Source organism: Megascapheus bottae, chromosome 25 (assembly GCF_031878675.1).
Source record: "Megascapheus bottae isolate mThoBot1 chromosome 25, mThoBot2.hap1, whole genome shotgun sequence".
NCBI classification, from domain to species: domain Eukaryota; kingdom Metazoa; phylum Chordata; class Mammalia; order Rodentia; family Geomyidae; genus Megascapheus; species Megascapheus bottae.
Genome location: NC_143533.1, coordinates 12,658,539 through 12,679,397, shown reverse-complemented (window position 1 = coordinate 12,679,397; position 20,859 = coordinate 12,658,539).

Below are 20,859 nucleotides of genomic sequence, written 5' to 3'. Positions count from 1 at the left end.
TTTAATCAATCACCTTGGAATTTCCATTTACCTCCCTCACTTTCCCCCCCCTTACCCCGCCTCCAGCATTAGAACCCTCAGGGTAATGTGAGAACTGGTTCTGAAGACTCAGAATTCTCAGGTGAGCATGATTCATGTTCTCTCACTGGAAGAGATTTGCTTTGGGTCATAAAAGTCTCTATTGTGGGGAGGTGATCCTATGCATTATCGGGGTCTTAGCAGTGACCCGGGGTCCTAGCAGTGACCCTAGCACTCTCTTCCCAGTAATGACAACCCCAAAAATGTTCCCAGATACTACCAGTATTTCCAGGGAGGTAAAAGGAGGTAAACACGGCTTTTAGTTGAGAACCTGTGGTCTCAGCTGTATGAATTTCTCTCTGAAAAATCACACTCCCGTCAGTGGTTTCACCATATGTTTTGTTGTTTCCATGTGGTGTGTGTGTGTGTGTGTGTGTGTGAGAGAGAGAGAGAGAGAGAGAGAGAGAGAGAGAGAGAGAGAGAGAGAGAGAGAGAGAGAGAGAGAGAGACAAAGAGAGAGAGAGAGAGAGAGAAAGAGAGAGATTTCTTGGCTTTAAAACTCAAGGTCATTGTCTTTGAGCTTTTTTGCCCAAGGCTAGTGTTCTACTACTTGAGCCACAGCTCTACGTCTACCTTTCTACTGGTTTATTGGTCATAAGAGTCTCATGGTCTTTCCTGCCCAGGCTAGCTTTGACTCACATTCCTGAAATCTCAGCCTTCTGAGTAGCTAGGATTACAGACAGGAGCCACCAGTGCCTGGCTTACTATGTCTTTCAACTGCCATCAGGGCACAGGCCATGCTGAGGGGAAAAACCATGCTGAGGTTCTATATGAGGAAATCTGAGATTCACCAAAGATCCCTGCTTGTACCTGGGTGCAACAAGTATGCATAGATACAGGGTTGCCAGCCCACAAGATTCTGGGTAGGCAAAAATTACAGTGGGTTTTTTTTTCCTGAGTAGAAGCCCTTAAATTAGCCACACAGAATTCACTCTTGGCTCATATTTCTTAAAATAATGGGCTTCATGTCAAAAGGATGCACTCAGCCCTGCCCCTGTGGCTCACATCTGTGGCCCTAGCTACTCAGGAGGCTAAGATCTGCAGATCTTACCCTAGGTAAGAAAATCTGTGAGACTCTTACCTCCAATAAACTACTCAGCAAAAGCTGGAATTGGTGCTGTGGCTCAACAAAAAGCATTGAGCATACTGAGGCTCAGGGATAGTGCCCAGACCCTGAGTTCAAGCTCCAGGACTGGCAATAACAAAAACAAAAACAAAACAAAAAACCCAAAAAGTGTATTCATTTCCTTAAATTTCAAAAACAAAAGTCTTTTGCCTTCCTCAGTTTGAAAAAAGAATAGTACTGATATAGAATTTTGTATGATTGTCACTGCACATGACCTTGAGCAAAAGGAGTTAAAAGAATATTAGTAGGGTCAAAGATCACTGTTCCTTCTAAACAGTAGAAAATAACTGAAATAAGACCAAAGGCTTATTAAGTGTATTCCTGGTAATAAACATTTCTTTCTTGGATTGCTAGCCCCTCTTCTCTCACTAGCAAGTACAGAAAAGATTCACAACAAATTAGTTCCCATTGACCTAGGAGGCAGGTCTAATCAATAATCTTTTAAAATTTTTTTATAGTAAATGAGGCCTCTATTGAAATAAATATCATTTTAAAAGAGGAAAGTATGAGTAGGGAATGATGGCTCACACTTTTAATACGAGACGCTAAGTAGGCGGAGATCAAACTTCAAGACCAACCTGGGCAACACGTTATAAGACAACCCCACCCCAATCTAAACCAATGAATCTGGGTTTGGTGAGACACACCTCTCATCTCAACTCTGTGGGAATGATAAATAAGGAGGATTGTGGTCAGCAAACCTGACTGATACGCTGTTTTACTAAATTTTATCTGGCTCTACAAATAAATAAATAATAAATAAATAAAACCTAAAGCCAAAAGAGCTGCAAGTACAAAAGCTGAAAGATCCTGAGTTCAAACTTCGGTACTGCCACAAATAGATAGATAGATAATTTAATAGGATCTTTAAAATTCGATTTTTATTGTCAAGGTGATCTGTAGACAGGCTACAATTATACACGTAAAGTAATGAGTACATTTCTTATCAAACATTGTTACCCTTCCCTCGTTTTTCTCCTACTTTCCCTCCCTCCCAATCGCGTCCCACAAGTAGTAAAGTTCATTTCCAACATATTGTCTTGTGAGTGTCGCTGTTGTGTTGATTCATCCTTTGTCCTTTGTCTCACTATTTTGTTGTTCCTCTTCCCTCCCCTAATTCACATAAATGGATACACCAGAAACGGGGGTTAATTTGGAATTCTCATGTCTTCCAGCCTCCATGGACAGTTTGTTCTTGCCCTTTCCTTACTCCTGACACTCAGTGGATCTTGTTGACAGCTCAGAAACCTGCCAAAGTTTCCTTGTGTCATTCTGACGAGCATGAGACCTTCTAATGTGCCCATGAACTATGCAGATTGTCTTCGGGTGGCGTACCTGCCACAGGTAAAATCTCCTTCCATCTTCTCTAGAGATTTTCATCCATCCCCTGGCTTATTTCACCCCTCTCTGCCAGGTTCTCATTAGCAGAAAGAAGAAGGGGGAAAACAAAGTTCCTTGTAGACCTCAGATCAAGCCAGATGGTAGATAAATAACAGTAAAGAGGAAATACTTACTTTTGCTTAACAAAGCTACTGAATGTGTGGGCTATTGTCTCAGGAAATCCGCAGCTGCCAAGAACTGAGGTGTCTACCCAGTGACGTGTAAGGCCTAGAGGGAAGGGATCCCATTTTTTAGCACATCCTCACTCCCACTTTTCTTGTTTTCTTTTTCTTCCTTTTTTTTTTTTTTTGGTAGGTCCTGGGGCTTGAACTTGGCCTGGGCGCTGTCCCTGAGCTTTTCAGCTCAAAATTATCTCCTTATCCACAAGCCAGGCCCCACTTCTCGTTTTCTAGAGGTTAATTGGAGATAAAAGTCTCAGGTTCCTTTGTGCTCGGGCTGGCTTTGAACCTTGATCCTCAGATCTCAGCTTCCTGAGTAGCCAGGATTACAGGCATGAGCCACTGCGCCCAGCTGACTCCTGCTTTTCTTAGAAGAAATTATGAGATACCCACTCAGACATGACACCTTGACTTGGTACCAGGTAAGTATACCTATCTGCTGTGAATCTGAATGATTTCTTTGAGTTGTGAAAAAAAAAGCTGTTTGTTTTTGTTTTTATTTTTTAAAGCTGTGTGAAAGTATATTTCCCTTTGCTTGAGCTTCCAGGAAATCCTGCAGCTCAAGTCAGTCCCCAACTATTGCAGGTCCCTAAGTGTGTGTGGAGGGAGAAGTGGAGACAGCTGCTGTGTGTGTACTTTTTTTTTTTTTTCTTATGCTGGTCCTATGGCTTGAACTCAGGGCCTAAGCCCTGTTTAAGTTCCATGCTCTACTTTGGGCTTTTTGGTGGTTAACTAGAGATGAGTCTCAGATTTTCTTACCCTGCCTGGCTTTGAACCATGATCCTCAAATCTCAGTCTCTTGCTAGAGTTGCTAGCATTATAGATATGAGGTGTCACCTGCTAGTTAATCTTTGTTTTGATGTTATTCTTACTTTCAAACACCTCAGATCATTTTGAAAGAACAAGGGGTTCGAAATCCAACGGAAAGTCTAGAGGAGGCAGGAAAATCACTGCCTCCACTATAGTTTGGTTTTGTTTTTGTTAATTTTTGGCCAGTCCTGGGGTATGATCTCAGGGCCAGAGTGCTGTCCTTGGGCATTCTCAAGGCTAGAGCTCTATCACATTAGTCACAGCACCACTTCTGGATTTTTCTGTGAATGTGGTAACGAAGAATCGAACCCAGGGCTTCATGCATGCTAGGCTAGCACTCTACCACTAGGCCATACTCCTGACCTTGAGCTTCTTTTTCTTAAGGCTAACACTCTACTACTTGAGCCACAGCTCCACTTCTGGCTTTTCTTGAGTAGTTTGCTGGAGATAAGGGTTACATGGACTTTCCTGCCTGAGCTGGCTTTGAACCCTGATCCTCAGATCTCAGCTTCATGTGTAGCTAGAATTATAGGTGAGATCCCGGCACCCACCCAGCATCCTCTAGAGTTTGGTTGACATGCAGAGAAACCCCGTATCAGTTTTAGGCTGTTCTCATTGACCCCCATCGACATGTCATCTGGGTAGTGCTTGGCACAGGTTTTCCATCTGACAGAGAAATGAATACTGTTTGCCCTGATGGCAAGGAAAGAATTTATTGGTGACAAATTCCTTCAAAAGACTTCAGTCGTTGCTGTTCTAAATATTTTTAATTGACTACTAAATGCCTTGGTAACACAAGGATCCAAAAAAAAAAAATCCTCCATGAAAAAACAAGAACCAATCAGTGAATCAATCACAAGGATACGCTACAAATATGAAGGAAAACAGTTTTCTAAGCCATCCGATTTCCTCTGCCTTGTGGGGCTCCTGGGAGCATAATTCAGATAGCTCATTCATAGTCTCATAATTATAGAAAAGAAAAGAACCTTAGAAAACATTAGACCAGTCATTGTAGTTACAAAAGGGGGTGACCTTGACCCAGATGGGTTGTATGATTCTCCAAGATCACATACTTAATTAGTAGCCATTAGGTTTTTTTTTTCCCCCATTGGCTGGGGTAACAATCACCCAGTATTCTATAAAGAGTTCAGTTAAGTAAAAAACACATTTGCTCTACCAGGAGTAGTGGTATATACCTGTAAATCTAGCCCTTGGGAAGCTGAAGCAGGAAGATCAGGAGTTTTAAGGCCAGTCTGAACGTTGGAGGAGGACCCTATCTCAAAAAAGTAAAATTGCCTATAGGCAGGTATATTCAGAGTTATATGCTTCTCATTTCTATATCCTCATTTAGCACTCTTCCTGGCAAATGGAAGGTACTCAACACACACACACACACACACACACACACACACACACACACACACACACACACTCTCACAGAGGTTAGTCATGGGGCTTGAACTCAGGGCCTGGGAGCTGTCCCTGAGCTTTTATGCTCAGGGCTAGGGCTCTACCACGTGAGCTGCAGGTCCACTTTCAGCTTTTTGGTAATTAATTGGAGATAAGAATTTCACAGACCTTCTAACTCAGGATGGCTTCAAACTACAATCCTCAGGTCTCAACTTCCTGAGTAAGCTACTCAGAATTACAGGTGTGAGCTACCAGCACCCAGCTCAACACATTTTTGTTGATTTGAATTTGAATCATCGATATTTGTGCCTTTGTTCTTGGGCATTTTTTAGTGACATTCCTTTTTTTGTTGTTTTTTTAAACAGAAAGAATAATTGTATCATTAAAGTGTAAGAGACCATAGAGATTACTTCTTATTGTACAAAGGAAGACCCTAAAACCCAAGGAATGTAAGTGACAGATCCCCAAAGTAGACTCCAGCTGGTTCCCATTCTCTTTTACCTATACAACCTATGATTCATTTGCTATTTGGTGAAATATGATTCTTAATATTTCCCTTCACTACTTATTAATTATCCTAGCAATCCTCTTCTTTAAGGAAGACAAAAATGTTCAGGGAGACTTAAAGTTGATAAGGAGGATAAAAAGTCTTTGATGGTCAGATGAATTACAAATAATTTCAGGGAAGATTTTTCCCACTGAGTCCAGATCTGGGCTCATTTTAGAAACATCTTATTAGTAGGAGGAACTGACGGTGAGAGAGGCAATGGAAGCAGTGTTGGAAAAAGACAAGACCAGGGCGGGGGCCACAGAGTTAGACATGTGAGCCCCAGGGCTGTACAAAATCAATTACTCGACTCTGTTCTTCCATCAAAAACCGACATCCCTATCCATCCAGACCCCACACGCATACCTACTCCCTGCCAACTCATGGTCTGGTGGCACTGAGAATGAGTGTAGGGCCGGCTTAGGCCAACCTTCCCCTGGGAGTGAGAAATAACACCCTGTGATGTCTGGCTGCATGTGGCCAGAGCATCCTCTCCTGACACAAAAGGCTGGCCATTAATCCTTCCCCAGTGGAAGGTCAAATAGAGGCTGCCCTGCAACGCTCCAGTGGTTTCATTCAAGTTCTTGATGGCTATGACCCTAAAACTCTCTGGCCAAAGACAATGTCTAGTGGAGGAGCCACAGTAGCTGGGGCAGTTCTAGAAGGCACTTGGTCAAAGGCAGACCCCTCCTAAAGGAGTCTGCCCCTTCATTTGGATGACGCCTTAGTTGACTTACCATAGATTGGAAGCCATCAACTACAGAATGGTTAAAAATATAGTTTGGAAAGAGTGGAAGTCTCATACGAAGAAGTCAGCAGGTTTAGTGTCTTCTGAGATCTTGTTCAATAGTTTGCAGATGGCAGCCTTCTACCTGGATCTTCATGTGACCTTTACTCATTGTGTGACCCACTAGTGTCTCCTCCTCCTCCTCCTCCTCCTCCTCCTCCTCCTCCTCCTCCTCCTCCTCCTCCTCCTTCTCCTCCTCTTTTCTATCAATCATGGGGTTTGAACTCAGGGCCTGGGTGCTGTCCCTGAGCTCTTTTTGCTCAAAGCTAGCACTCTACTACTTTGAGCCACAGTGCCACTTCCCGGTTTCTGGTGGTTAACTGAAGGTAAGAGTCTCCTGGACTTCCCTACCTGGGCTGGCTTTGAACCACAATCTTCACATCTTAGCCTCCCGAGTAGCTTGGATTACATCAGTACCCAGCTTCCTCCTCTTGTAAGAGCACCAGTCCTATAATATTTGGGGCCCACCCTTGGTAATTTCATCAAACTTCTCCTGAAAGACACTATCTCCCAATACAGTCACAGCTAGAAATGAAGGCTTCAACCTATTAATTCTGGGATCACACCATCCAGTCTAAATAAAGTGGGAGGAAAGTAGTCTCTTTTTTGGAATAGTTAGCACAATATATATTTTTTAACTGTACTATTTGATTGTTCTACATCTTTTCCTCAAACAAACATTTGCATGTGGGAAGTCCTTGGCTACTGAGTTCTGAAGTTGTGAGAAGTGTATCAATTCCAGAGGGGAAATGCAAAGACAAATCACTTTGGGGACCAAGGGACAAGAGTTGATCTACAGGATGCTAAGGTGGAAGGCAACCAACACATTGAGAGGGAGAGGAGAAGCCAGGTTCTCGAGTTCTCTTGGTGGAAGTGAGGAACTTGGACTGGCAAACAGGGTGCTGAGAGTGTGCCTTGTCTGCCTGATTTATACAGGTACAGAGAGAATGGTGTGGAGGCTGCGGGTCTGCTCAGCCAAACGCCCATGTGTGCATGAAATTAGAATGTCAACATTTGATTCATGCTGCCAGGCTGTGACTGTGAAACAAATTATGTCAGTGGGTGGCAATTGCAATATTAGTCTAAGCAGATAACATTTAACTCTAAAATGAGGCCTAAGCTTGAGGGGCTTCTCTTTTTCCTTTTTCTTTAAAAACAAAACAAAAACAAAAAACAAAATCAGCATTGTTAGACTTAGAGAAGACACATTTGTGAAGGAAAAATAAAAAGAGGAAAATGTGTTATCTTCAAGTAATGTTAGTTCCTAACCTTGCTGACATCGAGAAGTTAGGTAATGACCATAGTGACTTTTATCAACACCCTCTTACCAGAGTTGAAAGTGGATGACTGTCCCATTTGTGAGATGATCTCAACTGTGGTTAAATAATCTGGCTCTTACAAAGAAATTCCTGAGCAGAAACTCTGTCCATAGTATATTCTATGTGTGTGTGTGTGTGTGTGTGTGTGTGTGTGTGTGTGTGTGTGTATGTGTGTATGCGTCCTGGGGCTTAAACTCAGGGCCTGGATGGGGTCTCTGGACTTCTGTGCTCAAAGCAAGTGTGCCTGTGTGTGTGTGTGTGTGTGTGTGTGTCCTGGGGCTTAAACTCAGGGCCTGGATGGGGTCTCTGGACTTCTGTGCTCAAAACAAGTACTCTACCACTTGAGCCATGATTGCACTTCTAGTTTTCTGGTAGCTCCTTGGAGATCTCACAGATTTTTCCTGCTCCTAGTTGGCTTAGAATTGTGATCTTCAGATCTCATTCTCCTGAATAGCTAGGGTTATAGGCATGAGCTACTCATGCCCATCCTATAAATGATTTTTAAAATGTTTCATTGTATTTTATTGTTGTGATAATATATGGAATGGTTACAGTGACATTCATCAGGTAGTGGGTGCATTACTTCTCAAACCTTGATACCCCTTCTTATGTTTTTGTCCCCCATAAATGTATTTCTATGTAAAGAAAAGGGCAAAAAAATCTTGAAGTATGCATAGCACCAGTTCTTCCAAATTATTTTATAGGCTTCTCACAAAATAAGTTCACTGGAGAGATATTTGTACAGTACAGATATTAGTTTAGTCAAATCTGCTATTTCCTTCTCAATTGCTTCAAACCTGTGCAGATTTAAAATCAATGAAACCCATCTGTTACTGGACATTTATTGAGGAGTTTCATGCAAGAAGAAGTCTGTTGAAAAAAAGTTTTAAATTTTCACTTAGAACTTTGATTTTCTTTTAAAACTCCACCCATAAGCTAATTATTTTCTCCCTCTTTAATGAGATGCACATCTATCTCTATTTGAGAGCCATTTCTTCTTCTTTTAAATTAGCAATACAACAAAAACAAAGATTTAATTCCATTGCCAACATCCATATAATTAAAGTAAATGCTGTGAGAAATCCCAACTTGTAGCAGTAAAATGTTTGTGGAAGCACTTGCTTAGTAATTGAAGCAGACCAAGAACACTGGCCACAGGATCAATTTGTAGACTGCACAGTATAAGATTTTTATATGTGCTGCTTAAAAACCTTTTCCAAACTTGGGAACCAGTGACTCACACAGGTAATCTCAAGAGGCTGAGATCCGAGGATCACAGCTTGAAGCAGGCAGGGAAGTCAGTCCATGAGACTCATATCTCCAATTAACCACCAAAATGTCAAAAATGGAGCTAAGGCTCAAGAGATAGAACACTAGCCTTGAGCTAAAAAGCTCAGGGACAGCCCCCAGGGCCTTGAGTTCAAGGTTCAAGACTGGCACCAAAAAATGACAACAAACCTATTGATTAGTTTATAACAATTTCTAATGATAAAAATGTTCTAGTTTCGACACATGACTGGTTAGATGTGAACATATCATTTGGGAGGCTTTTCCCTTTTAGAGACTTATTTTCCCTCTTGTGGATCTATGACTACAACTCAAGGTTTTGTTTTTTTTGTTTTGGGGGTTTTTTTTTTGCCAGTCCTGGGCTTGAGCTCAGGGCCTGAGCACTGTCCTTGGACTTTCTCAAGGCTAGCACTCTACCACTTGAGCCTCAGCACCACTTCCGGCTTTTTTTCTATGTATGTGATACCGAGGAATCGAACCCGGGTCTTCGTGCATGCTAGGCAAGCACTGTACCATTAGGCCAAACTCCCAGCTAGGTTTTTCATTTTTATTGGGCATAGCCTAACAGCCCAAAGCCTTCATCAAAGGTAAAAGATCAACGATTCTTTTAAACAGATTTCTTAGCTGATGAATATAGCTTTGGGAAGATAAGACTAAAATTCACCAAAGAACCTTTTGGCACTATTATTCTGATTTCAGTCCCTTTATGTGAAACAGAGCAATACCACGGCAGCATAACTACTAAGAAGCTTTTGAGGTAGTTTATCTTGCCGATGGAACAGATTTCTCAGGACATACTGGTAAATAATTCTTTTTTTTTTTTTCTATTTTCTTTGGCTGAATATAGTATGATAGACACTTACAAGGAAACAAAATCTCTCCAAATTAGAAATTATAGAGCCATTCCCAACTTTCTATGCTGTTCCTTAGTATCTAGTTTATAAAACTGGGCACTGAACTTTCTTATAGGATCTTTGCCTATATGTAAAAATCCCTTAGTTGAAATGTCCTCATTGTCTGAGACATTCATTTTTAGAAAGAAAGAGAGAAAGAAAGAAAGAAAGTTTTAAAAGCTGTCTGAGTAGAAGATCTTTCAGAGACTGGTCATTGTAAAAGGGAAGAGATGGAAGGTAAAATGCCTAGTGATACTGACAGGAATACTACCCTTGGTTCTGGGGCAAGAATTTCCACTTACAAATCTCATTCATTCTGAAAACACTCCTTGGTGAGATGGTATTTCCTTTTCATTCAGATGATGTCAGAATCTGCCATCCATTCAAAAAACCCTAACCTCTTCACAATCACGTGATAGACCCTGCCATTTATTTCCACGTTTCTCTTCACGGGAGCCTGTTGGAGGCTGTGACTTTTCTATGCTCTGGAAACCATAGAAGAAAGTTGGCCTAGCATCTGCAGCGACCTGTCAAATGAATTAAATGCCTTTGCAGGAGAGTGAGGGACAAAAACCCCCAACTCTCATTGCTTCATGCCTGGGAAGTAAATGTAGTGAGTAGATTATTCCTTCTACTGGAGCTATTTTTTTTTTTTAAAGAAAAGAAATAAAGAAATCATCAGAACCAGGGAGTAAAATAAACAATATTTTTGATGTAAACAGATGAATGAACATGAGGGGAATGACCGTCTGGTCACCCAGGGGTGGGTGGGTGGGTTTTATTCAGTTAACACTTCCACCCCTTGAAAGACAATGGTGTACAATCAATGCATATAGGGCCTTTCAGGGTCGTTGCTAAGTGATATGCAGTGTCAACAGAAAAATGCCGGATGTACAGAGGACAGCTCCAGGCTGGAGAGAGATCAACACCCTCTGATGATATTTTAAACTTAATTCAGTTCCCGATGAAGATTGTGACAGGTTCTGTGGCTGCAGCAGAAAAGATGTTTGCACTTCAAGATCTGACTTGGCAAAGTTGCTCTGCTATGTGCATAGAGGGTTTAATTTGGTAACAAATGAGTCTTAGCCCAAACAGTAGTTGGTTCAAATAGGAAAAGGCACCCAGCGGGGGTTTCCTGAATATTCATTTCTTACTAGGCACAGCAGTACCTCTTACAGTATCAGAAGAGCCCCCCCCCCCACACAATCATTTGTCTCAGATTGTGTGTGCATTCTCCTATTTTTTTTTCCATCTCTAAAATCTGTTTTGGGAACAGCCCCTGAAGGCATTTCAACAGTTTCTTCAGAAATTCAAAAGAAAGGAAAGAAACTTGAATAGGATCACATCACCCCCATACAACCATGAAAACCTGTTTTGTGGAGCCTTCTTGAAACTAGCCTACATGTGCTTCAGACTTTTTTGTATTTACTTTCTTGCCCTTCTCCCTCCCTCCCCGGATTTTTAGATTCAAATGCAAAAGGTTCCCACATGCACTTGAAGAGCCATTTATAAGATCAGGCCCAGATGCTGATTTTTTTCCCCCATAAACAGATGAAAAGGTTTAAAAATTCAGTCTTTGTCCCAAGAAATGCACACTTATCACAAAGAACCTAGTTTCCATATTTGAAGGCAAAAGTTGTGTGTGTGTGTGTGTGTGTGTGTGTGTGTGCACGCGTGCGTATGTGTGTATGTGCCAATCCTGGGACTTGAACTCAGGGCCTGGTCACTATCCCTGAGCTGATTTGCTTAAGGTTAGTGCTGTAGTACTTTGAGCCATCCATTTCCTGTTTTCTGGTGGTTCATTGGGGATAGGTGTCTCAAAATTTTCTTGCCTGGGATGGCTTTGAACCAGGATCCTCAGAATTCAGCCTTCTGAGTAGCTAGGACTACAGGTGTGAGCCACCAGCCCCCTGGCTGGGAGTCTTCTTGAAAAATAAACAAACCCATATCTACAAAGCCAAGGAAGCATTGACCCCAGATGTGATTCTTTTCAAAGTGTCGCCTGACAAACGCAGTGAAATCTTTTCTCTATAAGATTCTGGTTGGTCCTGCATCCCCTGGGTTGGTACTGACAATAGACTCTGTGGATCATCCGTAGCCATTATATAGACAAGAGGTTCTGGAGACAATCAATTCACTCAACTCCGGAGGTGCTTGTCACCTATCCCTGTGCAAACTTTCTAAGAGCCCAATTTCCATAACTTCCAGTGGGTCAGGTTTGTTCTCTGTTATCCTCAAGAGTTTGATCTGTTTATTTATCCACTAAGTGTGTAAAAGCACTTGGTGGAGAAGAGGGAAAACTCTGAAAGCAGAAGTAGATTCAGCATAGATCTAGGGTGGGGGAGGCAGGCTGCTGGATTCTTGACATTTTTCTTCCTGTCTTATCCAACAAAGCTAATTTTATAGGGCTGTTCCTATCATGTCTAAGCTACAGGTAGTAAGGGGGAGTTGAAGGCAGATAAAAACCACACAAAAGCCTTGAAGGGGAGCGGAGGAGGTCCTTGCTTTCTTGACTCACTGAAGGTGATTTTCACTCTCACAAAGCAGTAAAGCAGCACACCTGAGTCACTGGTCAGGACAATTGCACTAGGCCACCTGCCACGATGCTCCTTCCACGCATAGCTCTCCTTACTAGGAGCTACAGGGAATCCACAGGAGCTTTTCCTGGCTTTTTAAAGAATGGGAAGTAAGTTTGTGAACCTGAAATATGATGGGGATTTGGGGCGGGGGGGGGGGGATTACAGGCTAAGAAAGCTGCAAAAATGACATTGATATTCATGGATTAACATCTATCTGATCCATGATCAGGATGATCTCTGCAGGGAGTCTCTTTTTTGGAGCCAGAGCAACTGAGGCTGATGGGCAAAAGATATTTTATTAGTTAAGAATTGATCTTGATAAGCCAGGCACTAGTGACTCATGCTTGTAACCCTAGGTACTCAGGAAGCTGAGATATGAGGATCACTATTCAAAGCCAGACTGGGTAGGAAAGTCTATGAGATTCATCTCCATGTTACCACCAGAAAGCTTGAAGTGGTGCTGTAGCTCCAAGTAGTAGAATGCTAGTTGAGCAAGAAGAGCTCAGGGACAGTATCTAGACTCTAAGTTCAAGCCCCATGACTGACAAATATATATATATATATATATGATACATACATACATATACACATACATATATAGATCTTGATCTTGGTGCCACAAATATTTAGTTTTGAAAAGGTACAAAATGTCAGTTGAACTGTTAACTGTCATATTTTCTCTATAAGCATAGGGAAATGTGAGTGGGCCCTAAAATGTTACCTTAAATTCTTCCTTTTTTTTTTTTTTTTTTTTTAGGAAGGGTGTTCTATTCTTGGTGCTTGAACTCAACCTGGGTGCTGTCCTTGAGCACCATTTTTTTTGAGCCACAGCTTCACTTCTGACTTTTTGGTGGTTGACTGGAGGTAAGAATCTTATAGACTTTCCTGCCTGGGCTGGCTTCAAACCACCATCCTCAGATCTTAGCCTCCTGAGTAAATAGGATTATAGACATGAGCCACTGGTGCTCATTTCCTGCTTATTTCCTCAAATTCTTGATGAAATTGGAGTATTTTCTTTACATTTATTCCCATCAACAAATTGCTTTTCTTGTTTCTTTTGAACTTAGCCAAACTAGTGCACAATCAGGTCAATGTTTCAATTTTGTCTATTTCCAGTAGAATTAATTGCTAAGCACTTCAGGCTATTTTTTATCAGGAATGCTATAGTTTGGATGTAAAAATATTTCCTGTATAAGAAAGGGAGAGTGAGTGAATGCAATACTATTCAATGTATATATGTGAAAATAGAATTAGGAAAATTGAGGTGGTTGGTGTTGGAGAGACAGGGAGCAAGGTGAAAGGGATAATACTAATCAACAGGCACATTCATAGACTAGCATGCAGGATTGAAATCCCTTTGTACAACTACATAAAGATTTAGCAAAATTTAAAGCATTTCCTGTATAAATCATTTGCGATGAAGATCATAGTTGCTTTTTTTTTTTTTTTTTTGCCAGTCCCAAGGCTTGAACTCAGGGCTTGGGTGTGGGGAACGTCACATCAAGGAAATGAAATGCTGTAAAAGGCCTACCTCGTGGTCTAGTGCTCACTTACTGGTTTTGGGGCCCAACCTGCCTGTCACCTGGTTGGAAGGATTGGCTGTGGTTTGTGATGTCTACCTCTGGGACTGGCCCCGTAGACTTCGGCCCTCTCTGACAGCCCATGCATCCTACCTGCCCTGCCCACCTTTGTGCTGATTGGCTCCTGCAGCCTATATTAGCCCAATGTATTTCCGGAATAAACGAGTTTCTGCCATGATGGATCTCCCTGGCCTGCCTGCTTGTCCTCCTGTGAGGGAGGGCTGGGTGAAGGTGGCCAGTCGGCCCTAAACTTTCTTGGTCTCGTCTTGGTCAGGGTGTGTTCTCCTTGTCCCTCTTGCGGGTCAGGAGGCAAGAAGGACTAAAAACCCCGACACTTGGGTGCTGTCCTGAGCTTCTTTTTCTGCTAGCACTCTACCTCTTGACACACAGCTCCACTTAGTTTATTGGAGATAAGAGCCCTTACAAACTTTCCTGCCTGGGCATTCAAACCTCAGTCCTCAGATCTGACTCCTCCGTAGCTTGATTACAGACATGAGCCATTGGTGTCTGGCTACTTTGTTTATCTTATACAAAATTGATGCCACTCTTGCAGGAGGTGGGGTCTAATTGTTTTTTTCTTTTTTCTTGTTGGTCACAGGGCTTGAACTTGGCATCTGGGTGCTGTCCCTGCATGGCTTTTGAATGGTTAATTGGACATATGAGTTTTACAGGGACTTTTCTGTCTGGGCTGGCTTTGATCTCAGCCTCCTGAGTAGCTAGGATTACAGGCCTGAGCCCCTGGCACCTGTCTCGGGTGTGAAATTGTCTACCTCTTAGTGGAGAATTGGCATAAGTCATTCACACTATTGTTTGTCCCTGTTGTAGCCAACAAGAGTACACTTGTAAACTGATATAGTAAGCAAAGATCTCTACAGCAGAGCAACAGAATAAATGTAAGTAGGGTGCACATGGAAGCCTAAGACTGCAAACATTGCCCTCAGGGATGCTAACTGGTGGACTCATTTGCTTAAGTGGTCCAATTTCAGAAAGTAAATCACAAACCACTACACCAAACAGCATAGCCCCCCAAATAAGGTAGCTGTGAAATAAGATCACCCCAAATTGGTATGTTTGATGTTTCCTATGCAAATTGGACATATTTTACTTAAACCAGGAAACTAAGTCAAATGGTTTATTTCTGCTCTCTGTTTGAGCATCATTAATTCAAACACTAGAATCCAAAAATGCCCCCAAAACTCGAAAACATTTTTCAAGTCCTGATAGTATGCCATCAGTAGAAAATTTCACACCTGACCTCGTGTAACCGAAGGTCAAAATTGCTCTAAAAATGTTGTAGAAAATTGCCTTCAAGGCTCTGTGTCTACAGTATGCGCGAATTTTGTCTCATTTTGGATCTTATCTCTAAGGTATCTCATTATGCACAGACAGAAATTCCAAAAATCTGAAAATCAGGAGTCCTTCTGTTCCCAAGCATTTCCAATCAGAGGCACTGAACCTCTAGTGTTCGTGAAACGACACACTCTTGTTATGGTTGTTATCTGATTTTCTCTTTGATAAGGTCATGTTGTTATCTGATTTTCTCTTTGATAAAGTCGTGTGTGTGTGTGTGTGTGTGTGTGTGTGTACCAGTCAGGGTTCAAACTCAGGGTCTGGGCACTGTCATTGCACTTTTTTCTTCTCAAGGCTAATGCTCTACCACTTAAGCCATAGCTCTACTTTTGACTTTTTGGTGCTCAACTGGAAGTAAGAGTCTTATGGATTTTCCTGCCCAGGCTGGTTTGGAACCATGATCCTCAGATCTCAGTCTCCTGAGTAGCCAGGATTACAAGCATGAGTCACCAGTGCCTGGCCATTGCTGGACTTGTTGCCTCCTTAGCTGTCCATTAGAATCACCTGGGCAACTTTTCAAATGTGACAGATGTCAAGTCTCACCTTCAGAATTGTGCTTTAATTGACCAGGGTTGGAGACCAGGCAACATCTGATAATACTTTCAGCTGAGCTAAATCCGAGTACTACAGTCATAGATAATGGAGTGCCAATTTTAGGTGGTAACAGAATAAGCAGAATTGATGGGAGGGAAACCTAAAATTAAGAGAACTAAAGGCAAATATTTGTTATATCCAGACAAAATGTCCTCTGTTAACATCAATATACTGCAGAAATATGGAGGAGGCCCCCAGATCTAGAAGACAGAGATGTGGGCCACTTCAGGAGAAATACCCCCATGATAAGAGTTAAAAATATGGAAGAAAAGTGGAGGGCATTGGGGAGACTTCCTGAAAGTGTGTGTGCTTCTCTTTTGGTTATTCTTGGCACTAGGGCTTGAATTCAAGGCTTTATGCTTTCTAAGCATGAATTCCCATTTGAGCCATTGTCCCTTACTCTATCCTTTTTGCTTTCCTCCTTCCTAACCTCCTCCTCCTCCTCCTCCTCTTCTGCTTCTCTTCTTTTTATTTTTATTTTTTTCCAGTTCTGGGGCTTGGACTCAGGGCCTGGGCACTATCCTTGGGCTTTTTCAAGGCTAGCACTCTACTACTTGAACCCAGCACCACTTCCGGCTTTTTTCTATGTATGTGGCACTAAGGATTGGAACCCAGGGCTTCAAACATGCTACACAAGCACTCTAACTAACACTAGCCTATGCTCCCATCCCCCTAACCTCTACCAAAGAATTTTGGTAGCTAGGATTACAAACATGGATCAATATACCTGGCTTGTTCTTTGGTCTTACTGAGAAGCTGGCCTTAAACTACGATACTACAGTTACCACTGCTCAAGAAGCTGGGATTTCATGAGCCATTGTGCCTAGCATTTCTTGAAATGGCAACATAGTGGAAGATTTTTAGGGATCAATTATAGGTGAGGCAATGGGATCTAGTTTAAACATGGGCAGGAAATTCTTCTTCCAATGCTCAAGTCCTCTTTAATGGAAAGGAGAAATAATATTTCACTGCTTTTTTTCTTTAAAAACCTCATTTTGCTTTTGTTTCCAGCTAGGAAAATAATAAGAGCTAAAGTTCACTTAGATTTATTTGGTGCCAAATGTGATTGTCAAAGCTTCTCAGTTAAGTCTTTTGCCCTTAAATAGCTTTATTATCGAAACATTTCTATGAACTAGGCCCTACAATGACTTTGAATTTACAGAGGAGGCAATTGAAGCACAAGAGGTGAAAGAATTGGCTCGAGGTCATAAACAACAAAAAAGTTCTGCTCTCCTGCGAGTCTTCAGGTACAGTCTTTGACAGTGGTCTCATCTTCTTGCAGCATACCAGTACTCACTGCAATAGACATTTCTTTCCTGAAGCTGGCCCGCCTGCCATCAAACCAGCAGCTCTCCTGTGGTCCAGGGGAGCTACAGATAGAAGATCAGGAACCATCAGGTTCATTTTTTTCTCTTCCTCTCCATCTCCTTCCTTCCTTCCTTCCTTCCTTCCTTCCTTCCTTCCTTCCTTCCTTCCTTCCTTCCTAACTTCTGGTCCTAGGTTTGAACTCAGAGCCTAGGTGCTGCCCTGAGATTTTTCTCATTTCAGGCTTGTGTTTAACCAGTTGAACCACAGCTCCACTTCTGGCTCTTTGCTGGTTATTTGGGGATAAGAAGATGAGAGTCTCACAGGCTTCTCTACCTAGGCTGTCTTGGAAACACAATTAGAACCTCAAACATGAGCTACCAGCCCACCATCTTTTTGTCAAAATTCTGTAAAGCTGCATGTTATTTCAAGTTGGGAATACTGAGTGGCCTTGTCTAAGAAAATTGACAAAGAACATTTAATACATGCTTTTGAGCAAGAAAGTTCAGGGATAGCACCCAGGCACTGAGTTCAAACCCACCACTAAAAGACACCTAAAGAGAGAGAGAAGGAAGGAGGGAAGGAAGGAAAGAAGGAAGGGAGGAGGGAAAACAGAACAATGTCAAAAGGTGATGGCCATTTGGAGGAGAATGAGGATGAGAAGGAAGGAAAGAGCTGAGAGGGCACCTGGGAGGAGGTGGGATCCTATATTGGATTTCAAGAGAGACTAAGAGTGGAGTGGTTAATTCTGTTGAGATATGGGAACCCCAGTTATTCTAGTTGGCCTGTCCTGGAGATGAAGGCCTGTGGGCTACACAGGAAATACAGGAAGAACAAAGAAGAGTTTTGCTGCCAGTTTCTGCAATTGCCCAGGCTGCAGAGTTTAGGGAACAGGGTAGCTCTAAGGTCGATTGTGCAAAGTGGCCAATTTACAGTTCCAGCTATCACCTGAGTCAATTAAAATGTTTTATTAACAAGAATTTGAATCTCTTACCTTCATTAACATTTCACAGCAAATGGGAGAAAAAAGGTAAATAAAATATTATCTGGCTTTTTTTAAAGGTCATTTCAGACGGAGCCGGTATAAAATGTGAGCTGGGGAAGGGAAAGATGGCCCTTTGCGTGGATTTAGTACCTGCACAGCCATGTTTGCAGACAACCACAGCCTCCAGCGTCTCAGCGGGAGACATCTCACGGCAGGTGAGGTAGACAAAGGTGGATTAATTACACTCAGCATATTGGGTGGCATGGGGGTGGGGGTGAGGGGTGAGAGGTGGGGAGATCTGAGGTGTGAGGATTTTTTTTTGCCTTAGATCTTTGAGGATAAATCATTTGGGGTATGTGGCCCTTAGGAATCACTCTCATCATCAACACCTGCTTTTGAACAACCCTAGGCTAGAAAGCCCAAATTAATTAAACGGCATACCAAATTTTTCTCCCAAAGAAAAGACAAACAAACCTGGGCCCAGAAAAGTAACCTGGGGTCCTGGGCTTAAGACTCACCCCCCCTCCCCTTTAAGACTTTCTGGACCTTTCTATGTCAAGGTCTGTTGTTTTTGGGAAGCTAGGTGCGGGAATGAGAGACTGTTTCCCAAAGAAACTCTTGATTTTTTTAACTTTTTAAAAATCATTTCAAGTCAGAGTGGGGTAAGGAGGGGTGAGGGTGGGGGAGGGCTGTGGCTCTGAGCTGTAATCCTAGTGACTCAGGAGGCTGAGGTCTGGATGATGGCCGTTTGACGCCATCCTTGGGTAGAAATGTTCACAAGACTCTGTTTCCAACATTATTAGCAAAAAGCTGGGCTGGAGGTATAGCTCAAGTGGTAGAGTACCATCTTGGTGAACATGAGATCCCACAGTTCAAAAGTTATTCAGTAAGTATTTTATCCCCTACATATTGCTTGGAGCTAAAGAATAGGAGGATAAGACCAGTGTCCTCTGAATTGGAGAAGCAATAGAATAACCATACAGGAGGGGAAGGACCTGTCTTGAACTTCTATCAGAATGTGTGCGTTAAGAAGACCTAGGAACTGATGAATAGGTTTATGAGGATTTGAGGTCTCATAGGCACAGGCAGGGGTGACACCAACCGTGGAGCTGTAGACCCCAGTACTGTAAGCCCCACTCTGTCCCAGTGAAAGAAAGTCTTCTCTTCCTCCACGGATGAGCACAAGCCATTTGGTTAAATCTCATTCCTGGACCTTTGTCATTTCAAGTTGACTATTCCACATCTGAACTGAAGGGGGGAAATGAATTAATGAACTCACAGCAAAATAAACACTTATAAATTGTAAATAAATAGTGCTCATCATGGTGATTGTGTCCTGAGCGCCATGTAGCTCCATAAATACAAAGAACAAAAAAAAATAGGAGGAAAAAAAAGGGAATGTTTATTTACATAGATGAATCAAACCCAAGAATCTGCTCTTAAGATGTTAAAAGCTTTGTGTTGAGTTCTGTAAACGTCAGAGGCTGCTGCCTTGTGTATACCCCCGTGCTACCTGATTAGCCGCTGCAGAACCCGGCCTTGCCTTGGTCCAAATCTGAAGGTAAATGTCATAGACTTCATTGCAACAATTACAAGGACCTTTTCCTGTCCCATTTAAAAACTTTACTTAGTGCCAGTCCTGGGTGCTCAAGACTAGCAGTCTACTACTTGAGCCACAGACCCATCTCTGGCTTTTTGGTGGTTAATTGGAGGTAAGTGTCTCACAAGTTTCCTGCCCTGGCTAACTTTGAACCATGATTCTCAGATCTCAGCCTCCTGAGTAGCTAGGACTACAGGCATGAGCCACTGAGATTCATGGATTACAAAGAATTTGTGGCCAGCCTGTGTTTTAAGTGAAAGGTGTTGAAGTCTGCAGGAGGAGGTGGGGCCTAATGCAAGGAAGGTAGGTCATTGGAGGAGTGTGGCCCTTGAAGGAGGTGTCATGACCTGGGACGCTTTCACTCACTATGCTTTCTGGTCACTATGAGGAGCTGCTACCACCACCACCACCACCACCACGTGCTTACGCAAGTGCCCTTCTGCAGCATCACAGGCTCAAAGCAATGGGCCAGTCATCTGAAACAGAGACAAAGTAAACCTTTTCTCCTGTGACACGTTTATCATAGATGTTCTCATCACAACAAAAGAAAGCTAACACCACACACGCACGCGCACACACACACACACACACACACACACACACACAATATCCAGCAAGCAAATTTAAACAGCTTCCTATACGTGGTTGCCAAGGAACAGGATTTAGGAATAAAGAAATATATAAATTGAGAAATATAATTAATTTAACCCTTATATCTGACATTAAAATTTAAAAATAAGCCAGGCTTGCTAAGGTGGCTCACACCTGCCATCCTAGCTACTTAGGAGGCTGAGATCTGAGGATCCAGGTTCGAAGCCAGTTCAGGTAGGAAGGTACATGAGATGCTTATCTCCAATTAACTACCAAGAGAAAAAAAGGAAAAAAAAAAATAACCAGGATGTAGAAGGATGGCTCAAGTGGTATAGTACTAGCCTTAAGCAAAACTGCTCCAGGGTAGCACTCAAGCCCCTCCCCCTAAACAATTTAGATCAATCCTCTAACCTGCCAAGAGTTGTGACTTAGGTGTGGGAATCAGCAAGAAGAAGGAAG